Source organism: Anser cygnoides, chromosome Z (assembly GCF_040182565.1).
Source record: "Anser cygnoides isolate HZ-2024a breed goose chromosome Z, Taihu_goose_T2T_genome, whole genome shotgun sequence".
In the NCBI taxonomy this organism is placed as follows: domain Eukaryota; kingdom Metazoa; phylum Chordata; class Aves; order Anseriformes; family Anatidae; genus Anser; species Anser cygnoides.
The window spans coordinates 11043784-11055950 of record NC_089912.1 but is presented as its reverse complement, the minus strand read 5'-3'; the positions used below and the strand labels follow the sequence as shown (position 1 = coordinate 11055950).

General features: G+C 45.9%; 1 protein-coding gene across 2 annotated transcripts in view; it reads left to right on the top strand.

The window, feature by feature from the left end:
- Positions 1 to 12167, top strand: part of KIAA1958 (KIAA1958 ortholog) — a 66062-nt gene that overhangs the window by 9092 nt on the left and 44803 nt on the right. The window contains exon 1 of one of the 2 annotated variants that reach the window (XM_048051412.2): positions 5120 to 5561. The exons of the other annotated variant lie outside the window; for it this stretch is intronic. The gene's annotated coding sequence lies outside the window, so the exon portion shown is untranslated. Of the gene's footprint in view, positions 1 to 5119; positions 5562 to 12167 lie in introns of those variants that run through there. 2 annotated transcript variants of the gene reach the window in all.

The window sequence follows — 12167 nt, the reverse complement described above, 5'->3', positions numbered from 1 at the left end:
TTTCCTTCGTTGCATCAGTTCCCTGTGTGGACATCCACATCTGTTGTTGGTGCCCTGCCCGTGTCTGTGAGGTTCACACTGGGCACTAAGAATATGCTAATTATGGAGATAAGACCCAAGCAAATTGCTCTCTTTTACTTCATTAGTGTTGATGCAATACTATTGTACTGGTGCAATTAAAACCATAAAGTCTGAATGAAGACATCTACACATCAGCTGGTTGGCGTCATTCCTTGGCTGCTTCTACCTGTGAATTTCACCGCTTGCCAATGCTTTGCAGTGCTGCAAGCCAGGTTTTCTTGTTCCTGCCGGCACAGCTGGAGCTAGATCTGTAATGTTGCACTGTATTTTTCTTTTTATATACCCCTTTCATCAGATGCCCTTTTCCCACTGCTAATGGCCGTTGACCTTAATTGACATGTTCCAAGGGAGTTGCCAGTCTTTTTTTTCTTTCTGCCTTGTTTTTTTATTGGTAGATGCTAGCCCATCAGTAGACATGGGGATGATCAGTGCAAATTCCCTTTCCTCCCCAGGTCAACAACAGAGACTTTGCTGTGCCCCTGGGTAAGGAGATAGGGGAGCACCTGTGCACGGCTCTTGGTCTCCTCTCTGGAGGAGGGAAATGGGCTCTTTGCTCAAATGCATTTTTGCCCTGGCCCTCACAGTGTCATTTTCAGGCCTTGGGATTGCCTTGGCAAGTCAGTAGAATGGCTTCAAGGACCCACCTGGTTCCCTTGGCAGTGCTACAAGACCTTCCTGTAAAATTAATGCAGATATTGGTAGCCTTGGGAAGGGAAATAGGTCAAGAAGTCCCGGACACACAGAGGGATGGGGCTCTTGTGTGGATGGACCTGTTGCTCCTCTGGGTTTTGCGTGGATTGTCAGTCTTCCAGAGTTCTGAGGTGCAGTGAGAGTTTCCTACAGTCTTGTATGGGCTTTTTGTCCAGGCTGATGTCCCAGTGTATGTGCTTTTGGGACCAGGTTAAGCAGAGGTCTGCAGTGCTCTGTGGTGTGAAAGCTTCCTCCCAGCTGACTAGCAACGGGAAGAGTTGGACCCAGGCCCCAAGGCTAACACAAAGCCCTCTGCTTGGCAAGCTCCTTCTCACAGGGTGGGTCTGCTGATCCCATTGCATACTGCTTTTGTGGGAAATAATACCTGCTCTCTATGATACGAGCTATCTTGTTGAACCTGTATTGAAGGTCAAGTAAATTAAGTCATACGGGTCATCTTCATCTGAATGAGTCACCTTTTCTCTCTGTTTATTGACTGCTTTGAAGGACTCTCACAGCCTTCAGGGGCTAGCAGTTTTCCCTCATGACTGTTATGCAAGCATAATCCTATCTGGTTACATTTGTTTAAGTGCTGTGCTACTTAACTCTTAATTATTCTCTGTCCATGCGAGATGATTTTTCAAAAATAATATGCTCTGTTAATAATTATACTATGAGGAATTCAGAAGGATGTCAAAGTAAAATTTCTGCTGATACGACATGCTGGTTGAGAAACAATGGTTCTTTGGTTTTTGGGTGCTGTTTATTTTTGCTGGTTTCGTGGGACTGACGAAAGAAAATGGCATTACCATTTTTCACGTGGTTTGACCCATTAGATTGTCTGGTAGAAAGTATTTGAGTAGGCGGCAAATTGAATTGCTTTTACATTTTCAAGACACTTAAGATATAAAATAGAAGAGACAGCACTAGATAAACATGCTGCATATATAATAATATTACTGCCAAGGAAATTTAATTCAGTCTTCAGTGATGGGTTTGGGCAGATGTGTTGCATTTAGCTGGAGATAAGGTAATGCATGCAGCGCAGTCTCAAGTAACTAGGAGCAGAATGAAACTGATATTTTGCATTAGTTGTGTATTATTTATTGTATCAGATATAAGTGTACAGCAGACACCTGATACTACCACCATCTGCTTGGTATCAGATACTGTGTCTGCGTGTGGAAAGGGTAGGATGGTGCTGTCTGGACTTTATGTACAAGAGTTGCCTCGGAACAGCTTTCATTTTGTAAACAGTGGCTTTGCTAGTGCTTTCTGGGTAATTTGCCTTCTTTGCTAGCGCTGTAGATCTGCCGTTAAAAATCAAGATTTGTGTGAGTAGTTGGCAGCTTTTGTGCAATGGTCCTGGTATTCCACCTTACCTGTGAAGCTCCAGAGGATGGAGGCAGGATGTCGCTGCATTGGGCTACAGCTGTGCAACCCTTCTGCTTGTGTTTGCCAGCGAGTTCCCCAAGACAGAATGCAAGGATAAGACCTGCGTATCACAGGCTTTTTTCTTAATCATGATTGTTTTTTTCAGCTTGCCCAGCAGTGTCAGGTTTTCGATTAAAGGAAGACATTGTGCTCACCGCTGCCACCTCACCACCCCAAAACTGGGGTTGTTACCGAAGCACAAAGCCACAGTCTGCGAGAATTGGGGCTGCAGGACTTGCGGTCCAACAAGGTCAGGGAGGCCCAAACCAGAGGATGGACTACCTGTACCCTCCCAGCTGCACCACTGAGAGCAGCCGGGGCTTTCATCGTCTCCAAAGTCATGTGAAGATGGCTGCTTCTGGGCGGGCCTCCCAGCATGTACAGAGAAAAGAGGGGGGACATAAATGATTAAATACCAGTCTGCACCTGCACAACACCATGAGCTGTCCTGGTTATTGAGCAGTAACCTGCACTTGCAGTTTGCTTTCTTGGCTGTCTTGTCTGCGAGGGCTGGGATCGTGGCAGAAGTGAGACACAAACACCCTTCCCCTTAGGAAGGGAGAAAGCAATAGGTTTTTCTAGCAACAGCAGGGAATAATACTAAACAGTGTATTTTGGGGTACCATAGTGATTTTTGGGGTACCTTAGTGATTGCTTGGAGAAGTGGAAACTTGGGAAGATTGGGACTATGCAGCCAAAAGGGACAAAGGAAAAAATAAAAAGTGGTGGCAATGGGAGAGCTGTGCGGCGCTGTCTGATGCTCTTCAGGAAATGCAGCTTGCTTCGCCTGGCACACATGGACCTCACGTGCTCCACTGCACCTGCAGCATGCAGACTACCTGGCTGCCTGTGTGTCTGCATTTTGCTGACAGCAGCAGAAAGGCTTTTCCCTTTTCCTCATGGGATGCCTTCGGTGGTTCGGCTAGGGGGGCGCGGAGTAACGGGAGCAGGCAGACAGTGGCCACGTGTCACCTGGGGCGAGGCATGGTGTTTGTTCTGAGAAAGTGCTGTTTGTGCTCAAATGTTTTGAATTCGTAAAGGTCTCTGTGGTGCATGCTGGGGCTGAGTGGGCTGAGAGTGGGAAGTTGCAGCCTGCTGGGGAGAGCAGTTTTTCGGGAACTTTTGCTGCTGTAAACGAAACCCATGGCCTGTCTGGTTGCCAGCTTCTTCTTCACAGTTAGCACACGAGGTTGTCTCAAAACTGCCATAAAGGGCAATCCTTGATTTTCTGTGGTAAGGCTGGTTTGAGAAGTTTTACGAGCCTCGTGAATTTAATTTTATGGGACTCTGCATGCACTGCTCACCACGAGAGCTCCCTGCTGCTTCCGCTCTGCAGCATGGCTCTTGCTCTAGCATCCTGAACAAAATTCCCCCCGAATTTCAAGACTGTGCAGCCTGTGGCACGAGGGATGTACGTCTTACCTGTGTTCATCACAGACAGCACAGAGGCGTGCGTGGTGTGAGTGGGGGGGTGCAAGGAAAACAAAGCCAGCGTGCTCGCTGTGCGTCGCTCGGCATCCGGCGAATGGCTTTGCCCAACTGGAGATCTCCCTTGGCTGCGGCATGCACAGCAGCTACATGTGCCAGGGGGCTACTGGGGCTGGATGGATCTGGTGGAGTTTAGCCAGGTGTGAATCCTTCATCTCTGCTTCCTCCAGTCCCTCTGTGCATCTCGCTCGCTTCTCCGTGCCTTTATGCCTGATGGCAGGACTGCTGGCGTTGCTGGGGCTGAGGAAGCACTGGGAAAGTTGCAGGCACCCGTGAGCGTTGCTGAAACTGGCAGTGAGTAAGTTAGTTGGGTAAGGGCTGGATTTCTTAATAGCAGTTATTAAATTGGTCTAAAAGGTTAAGTTACTGCTCTGTTTCACTGAAGAGTTCAGTCCACTAGTAACGTTACCACTTGTGTTCTTCACAGACATTTAGTTAAAATATTTCTGGGTTTTGCTTTTTGGAGCTTTCTGCTGACATTTATATACGAAGTCATTCTTTTCCTAATGTAATTGCTGGTGTAATAGACACCATGTATTACTGGCATTAAAAACAGTCCCTAGGTAGCAGAACTGAGCTGGTTGTCATTAAACCATGGAACCGAGAAATACCCGCAGAGAGCAATGCCACAACAGGGAGCCCCAGGAGATGCTGCCCTCCCAGCCCAGCAGGGGCAGCTGCCCAGCTCTGACTGTGGTTCGGATCTACACCGTGCTCCTGTGGTGGGTGCCCACCTCCCTCCTGCACCCCTTGTCCGTGGCCTGAACCATCTCCGTGTGCTGGAGGGCAATGAGAGAGGGCTGCTTCTGCATTTCTTGCGTCTTCAGAGGCTTGGCTCAGGTGTCACCTTGAGTTTCTGGTACAGAACGAGCGCTGCCTGCCTGACAATGTGTTTGTCCCAGGTACTGCTCTTTTTCTTTCTCTCCTCTTCCTACTCCATCCATTGGACGGGGCTCCAGACATGAGCAACCAGGAGCCTTACTTGTGTGTAACTTTTATTTAATGGCTGGCTACCAACCGTGGTGCTCTCAGCTGTGAAACATTTAACTTGCGTGGCTGTGCTGCAGAGGGAGAAAAGAGAGACGTCTTTTGACTGCCCTTTCCCTATCTGTCATCTTTTAAAAGTGTGCAGCCAAGAGTGTTCCTTTTCTTGCCTTTTTGTCTTTGGCAGCTTTGTTCTCATGTTGCACAGCTATTCTAAACACAAGCGTTGTAAAACGCACTGCGAGGCTTTGTTTTTCTTCCTATCTGTTTCAGAAGTATTACTGGGTCCATTTGTTCCAAACTGGCAGGCAGCAAGGAGTTTAAATTTCCCCTGACATCCCCGAGTGCTTTGCTTTCTTTAGTGACGGTAGGGTCAGACTGGACTGCAATACGATGTTGGTGTGGTTTGGAACGAAAGCTGATTCTAACAAGTCACCTCTGCACCTCCGAGGACAAACTGAAGCCCATACCACAGGTTTTGAGCTGGCCTAAGGGCGGTGATGTAAAGGGTGCCTAAAGCGGGAACAGAGCCATTCAGTTTTGCCTCCAGCTGCTGCTGAGCTCTATGAAGTGGCAAGCCAAAGGCAAGGAACCTGGTCAAAATGTGCTGATTTCCTCCTGGGGAGCATGTGGTCTTGCAAATGACTCTTTTGGTGACGTTGCCATCCATGTGTTGTCCACGTTGTTTCCTACAGCTAGCAGAGGGGAACGTGTCACAAGCTGGAGTTGTCCCCTGGGCAAAGTCCCCTGGCCCTGGGGAGAAGTGTGGAGAAGCTGGTGCTGGTGGTGGTGGAGCATTCGTAGGGGTGCTGGCCAGAAGGGATGGTTTAGAAGGACCCACAGCCGTCCCCGGGAGGACATCAAGGGATCACCCCGTTCACCAGGTGAGGAGCAGCAGTGCCTGCTGAGTGCTCACCACATTGCTCCTCTGCAGGGCAATCCCCGGCTCTCGTGCTGGGCCACACTGAAATATTGTGTGGTACTCCTCCCGGCCACTGACGTGGAGCTTGCCCTTTATAAACATAACTTGAGATGCCCGTACTTCTCAGATGTCCCCTGCATTTTGGAAGGCCTTTGGGCACATTGTTTCGGTGCAGTTGTTTTCACTGACGTTGGCTGTTGTAATCTGACTACGAGCAGGCATGGTTACAGAAGTGATAGCATTCGTGCCCCATCAGAAGCAGCATTTTACTGTTTATGTTTCCACTTTGTAAAGTGTTTTTAATTTGAAAAGGTGATTGCAGGGTGGTCAGTGTCCCTAAATTGCTGATCACATAAGTAAAGGCATGTTTATACGTCCTGCAAGACTACATGTGTTCATCTGTAGGGTGTGGCATCATTTTTTTTATTTTTTTATTTTTTTGCTAGAGGAGAGTGTGGGTTAGAAATTGCTCCCAACCTTTTGTGTAGCTAGGACAAGGGCATGCCGAGCCTCCGCAGGACAGCAAGTGAAATGTGGCCTTACATTCGGCACGCCAGCAAAGTCCCTGTGCGGGGGGCTGCTTTGTCCAGGGCTGCTTTGCAGCGTTGTTGTTGGCTTTGTACGTGTAACAGGACTCCTGCTGGAGGTGCCAGCTTTCTCTGATCCTTGAGTGTAAATGCAGTAGACAAACGCTGTTGAAACCTTAGACCAAGCTGGCAGGATCAGCAGGGTTAGGGAACTGAGCAGATCTGGTGGATCTTGTTTTCTCCTGCCTTGCATGTGGGACAGTGGCTTCTGAGATGTGTGCAGAGCAAAGGCAAACTGCTGACAGTGCAAAACAGCACAAGGCTTACTTCTGGTGCAAGGCAGGGGGGTAATTGTCCTGCCGGCTTCTTTCTGGGGTTGCTGCAGCACTGAGTATGGATGCTGCAATTCACAGCAGGGTGAAAGGACATCATGCCTTGGCAGAGTCAAAGCAACTGCTATCCAGAGAGAGGTACCCCCTCCGCTGAGCTTGGTGGCAGAAATTTCACTGTGCACCCCACCATGTCTCTCTCACTAAAGGTCTGCAATTGGAAAAAGTCAAGCTGTGCTTGTAGACACCTTAAGGATGGTGCAAGGCATGAATGCAAAAACACACAGTGCAGATTTTCTTTTGGATTCACTGTAACAGCAGCAGCTCTGACTGGAACAGCAGTTTCTGAAAGAAGATGAAGCAGTCCAAGCTCGTTGCCAAACAAGTGCTTTTGTAAAAACATTGGCAGAAATTTGAGAAAGTTGGTTCGTGAAGTTCAGTACGCATAGTCCATGTATTCATGGCAGCATGTTCTTTCTCACATTTTCTTTTTTTTGGTTTGGTTTCTAATTTATAAATAAGAGTCTATGCCATTGCTCAGGGTAATTCCAAAATAGCCCTTTTAGGTTCTGATTTCTCCCTCCGAACAATATGTGCCCAGAAAACTGCTGAATCTGCATCAACAGTCATGTCTGTTGTGTGAGAGACCTGGCTGGCTACAAATGCAAACACATGCTGTGACATTGTTGGGTGATTGGATATCTAATGTATGTGTGTTCTTACTGAAAACGTTCAACAAAAATTAGATTATTAATTACTTGTGTTAGAAAGCCCTGTCTTACCTAGACTGCGATCTTCAGTTCTTCTTGGCATATTTTTTAGTGTTTGTAATTAATTGCTAATTGGTTATTCATATCTTTAGAGAGTAAAAGAAATTATACCAACGTCCCTGGAATGAGTATAGGGTATGACATTTTGGCTCTTTTATGGGATAAAGTTTATAAAGATTTCTTTTTTTTTTTTCTTTTTTTGAATGATGCAATGGCTGTATATTTTCTATTAATTCCATTCAAAGCCTGGAACAAATGCAGTCTGAGAAGAGAAGTAGTTGGAAATACTATCAAGTTGATATAGTAAAATATCTTCTGGTATCTTTGAAACCTGCTGTGTTTTTGAAAATATTTTGGGTTATTGTCTGTCTTTTAATTGGCAAGAGAAGAGAAAGTCTGGGATACCACAGATGGAAAGATTTATGTTTTGAATTTTTTCTTCTGTTATCTTTGGAGAGAATAAGAAGTTTATCTGGATGCATTTCTTTAAAGAGTTTATTGGTGTGCTTTTGAAGTATGTACCTTAGAAGTAAATTACTGTCTTGTTTGCAATCACTTTTATTCAGTTGTTTGTAGTAGCGTGCATTTTGTCTATGTCCATTTCTCACTTTAATCATGAAGTGAAACAATACGAACAGGAACGGGTGATTTTGGAAGGAATCTCCTCTTCTGTTTGGTGTGCTAGATCCAGTTCAAATGAATTGCAGCGAGATTAGACCTTAATAAAGAGGTGCAGTGCCATAAGTATATATTCATGTTTTTTCTTGTACACACTACTTCGATTTCAGTGGTCACAGGGGATATAGCCTTGTTTTTATTTGCTCTTCCAGATGTTCAGCAGTGTAAGTAGCGTGTTGCTGTGAACTTTGGTTGTCCAAAGGCTACGTTTGTGTTCTTGAATCTCCAGGAGGAAGTAAGTGAGGGCTCTTGAGTCTCTTGAGATTCGTCCTTGCTAGAGCTCTTTTTCAGAAGTTTTCCTCGGTGTGCCAACCACCAGTGTGTCTTGTATGCAAAACATGAATGCTTCAGGCATTCTCTCTGTTTCTTAATTGTGAACCATCCCTAAATTTCCATCTTGTACATTCCAAATCTTGCACTGGTGGTGCAGTTAGTAAGAACTGTGCTTGCACGTGAACATGAATTTAGTTTATGTGGCCAAAGCATTGGAACTTGGTGTCTGAGGCTTTGACATGTTATTAAACACTCGTGGACAGATTTTTATGGTTGTTTACATGCCTGTAGAGACTCTGAAAACCCCACCAAGTGCCTCTTCATCCCTTTGACTACATCATGCCATTAAGAACTGGGACCTGGGTTTGTTGAACTGACCAAGGTCAAAGGGACCTTTTCCATGGACAAATCTTTAAGCCTTTTTTTTTTTTCGGTCCCACTGAGCTCAGACCTCCCGGCTTTCAAAACCCAGTGCAGAATGGCCAAGGTGGGCTCTGTCCCTGAGACCTCTGCATCACATCATGTCCCACAGCCTGGTTTCTCCCTCAGGAGCAGCAGCAGGTCTGGCTGCTCGCCCTCTGGGATTGTGACCCGCTCTCACCTGTATGCTGGCACAGCATCGTGAGGCTTTGATCTCTTTTGGGCACTCTCAGGGAACATACCTCAGTAATTTTAGAACGTCATCTGTTTTAAACCTTGATTTAAATGTTAGGATAATCCAGTCTGCTTCATTATAATATGTTAGAGGCTCGCAGCTAGAAATGTGTCCAGGGTTAATAGAAAAATTAGCAAATAGTTGGATGGAGCATTTATAGGTTTTTTATCCACTGGCTGACGATGACAGGGTGTTACCCAGTATTCTGACTGGTTTACATTTGAATGCAAATCCTTGCTTTTACTGGCTCATCTCTAGGGCAGCTTTCATGTTCTGTCTCTTCTACGTCTCATCAAAGTCTTGTCTAGGAACTTTATTAGGGACTCAAATGCATATGATCTGTTATGCACAGTTGGATACAAGCCAGTTCATAGATTAATCTGCCATCTTTGTTCCTTGTATTTTTTTTTCAAGTCTGTTCTTTCTTGCAGCTCTTTTCTCCAAGTGTTTTTTTGAGGATTTTAAAAGGAAACTGTAGGGCAGGACCTCAGCCTGATGTTAATAGTTTAATGATAAGGATCATTATTGATCCTGCAAAAAGAGCACTATAAAGACTGTTTCAGAACGTTATTTTTGCTGAGAACTAAGTCCTTGGAAAATTATTTTAAGTCCCAAACCATCTCTGTGCTTAAAAAAAAATTAGAAAGCCTAAACCCATAAATTCTAATATAGAAAGTGCAATTTCACCCTTGCACAGAAGTGTTGAGTTCCCATGATTGTTCTAATTTTCTGCAGAAAACAACGTCTCTGTTCTGTGTAGACAGTTAACAGTGTGGTTTCACTGACACTATTTGGCCAAATATTGTATGTTTTTAATATTGCTATGGTTGCACTATTCCAATTTTCCTTAGTTTGGAAAAATCCTGAAGAGAGAGAAATCCTACACACAAAAATACCAAACCTGAAACAGTGAAGGCTCTCGTGGACAGAGGCCAATTGTGTTTGCTTGTGAGGGATAGCATGGTATAGCTGTCTGGGCTGGAACTGAAAGCACTGGTTTTCTACGAAGAGGATGGGAGAGTTTGGCTTCTATAATTCTATAATTACGCTTCGTTGGGTTAAAAACTGGCTGGATAGCGGGGCCCAGAGTTGTGGTGAATGGAGTCATATCCGGTTGGAGGCCAGTCACTAGTGGAGTCCCCCAGGGCTCAGTACTGGGGCCGGTCCTCTTTAATATCTTTATCGATGACCTGGATGAGGGGATCGAGTGCACCCTCAGTAAGTTTGCAGATGACACCAAGTTAGGTGCGTGTGTCGATCTGCTCGAGGGAAGGAAGGCTCTGCAGGAGGATCTGGATAGGCTGGACCGATGGGCTGAGGTCAACTGCATGAAGTTCAACAAGGCCAAGTGCCGGGTCCTGCACCTGGGGCACAACAACCCCAAGCAGCGCTACAGGCTGGGAGATGAGTGGCTGGAAAGCTGCCTGGCCGAGAAGGACCTGGGAGTATTGGTTGACAGTCGGCTGAATATGAGCCAGCAGTGTGCTCAGGTGGCCAAGAAGGCCAACAGCATCCTGGCTTGTATCAGAAACAGTGTGGCCAGCAGGCCTAGGGAAGTGATTGTCCCCCTGCACTCGGCTCTGGTGAGGCCGCACCTCGAGTACTGTGTTCAGTTTTGGGTCCCTCGCTACAAGAAGGACATGGAGGTGCTCGAGAGAGTCCAGAGAAGGGCGACCAAGCTTGTGAGGGGTCTGGAGAACAAGTCTTACGAGGAGCGGCTGAGGGAGCTGGGCTTGTTCAGCCTGGAGAAGAGGAGGCTCAGGGGAGACCTCATCGCTCTCTATAGGTACCTTAAAGGAGGCTGTAGAGAGGTGGGGGTTGGTCTGTTCTCCTACGTGCCTGGTGACAGGACGAGGGGGAATGGGCTAAAGTTGTGCCAGGGGAGGTTTAGGTTGGATATTAGGAAGAACTTCTTTACTGAAAGGGTTGTTAGGCATTGGAATGGGCTGCACAGGGAGGTGGTTGAGTCACCACCCCTGGAGGTCTTTAAGAGACGTTTAGATTTAGAACTTAGTGATATGGTTTAGTGGAGGACTTGTCAGAGGTTGGACTCAGCGATCTTGGAGGTCTCTTCCAACCTAGACGATTCTGTGATTCTGTGAATTTGTGTGTGAGTCAGCGATAATATTCTTGTTTTCTTTTTAGTAAATTACATGCAGACTTTCTGTTAATACTAGTTCCAGGAAAATGAAAGACCAGGGAAAGCATCTTGCCTTCAGGCTGTGTATGCTTGACTCTCCTTATTGTAATGCTAAAATTAAAGAGGGTACACACTCTTCATTGTAAATGCAGGAAATTATATATTTTAAAGATTTTCCAAGTGTGTGGTTCATAGTCTCCATTAGAGAATAGTTGCGAACCACAAGCTGAGGAAATGCAGGGATCTTTCATATAGTGTGGTTTTATATTCAGACCATCCTGAGAAATGGTGTGAAGAAAGAGGCAATTTTGGAGCAAATTTGAATAAACAAGAAAAAGGAACCAAGCCATAATACATAGGCCCCCAACAGCTAAGTAAAAGCTAGTTTTTTTTTTCCAAACACTCAGCACTTTAAAATCTTATTGTCGATACACTTTTCAGAAATGATTTACAAGAAAATGTGCTCTTTCATTAAAAACATCCCTTGCTGAATGCAGAGCTAGTAAAATATAAGAGGTGGCTAAGAGTGCTTTGAGGCCACAGCAAAACCCCCTTCGGCTCTTTACTAATCCTAACACACCCATACCTCTGAGTGTGACCCATCAGATGCATCATGTAACACTGTACGTCGGTGTCACCATCACGTGCACCGTGACATTGTGGTCAGCAGAGTCCCGTTGACAAAGCTTGTGGAGGCGCTGTGAAAACCCTCTTCCTGTTGTCACCCCATCGTGGCTTGCTCTGAGGGATGACTCCAGTACGATGCTCAACTGTCAGCCATTAAACGTGAAGGTGAGGATTTCTGGTGCTTACAAGAGATGCTCAATCAAGAGAAGTGGAGCACAAGAACTTGCTCATGTTTCCTGGAGATTTGACTCTCTTGCTGCATTTCAGTATCTCTCTGAGGGATGGCTTTGATGCTGGCTGAAAATTCCCTGGGAAGACAGAAGCCTGAACCAGAAACCAAACATCTCCAGCCAGGCTGCTCTCCAGATCTGTAACACACTTCTACAATTGTTTGTGTACAGCACAGCAGATGTTTGCACATCACTTGCAAAGCTCTGGAAAGAGCTTTGGAGAAAAACTGTCTGTTTTGCCCCTTGAGCAAGGCCTACTGTAAGTGGGGTTACCCACTCATGCTGGATTCCTCAGCAAATATTGTTGGAGCCAGAACATGGTGTATTGAGTTTACATGG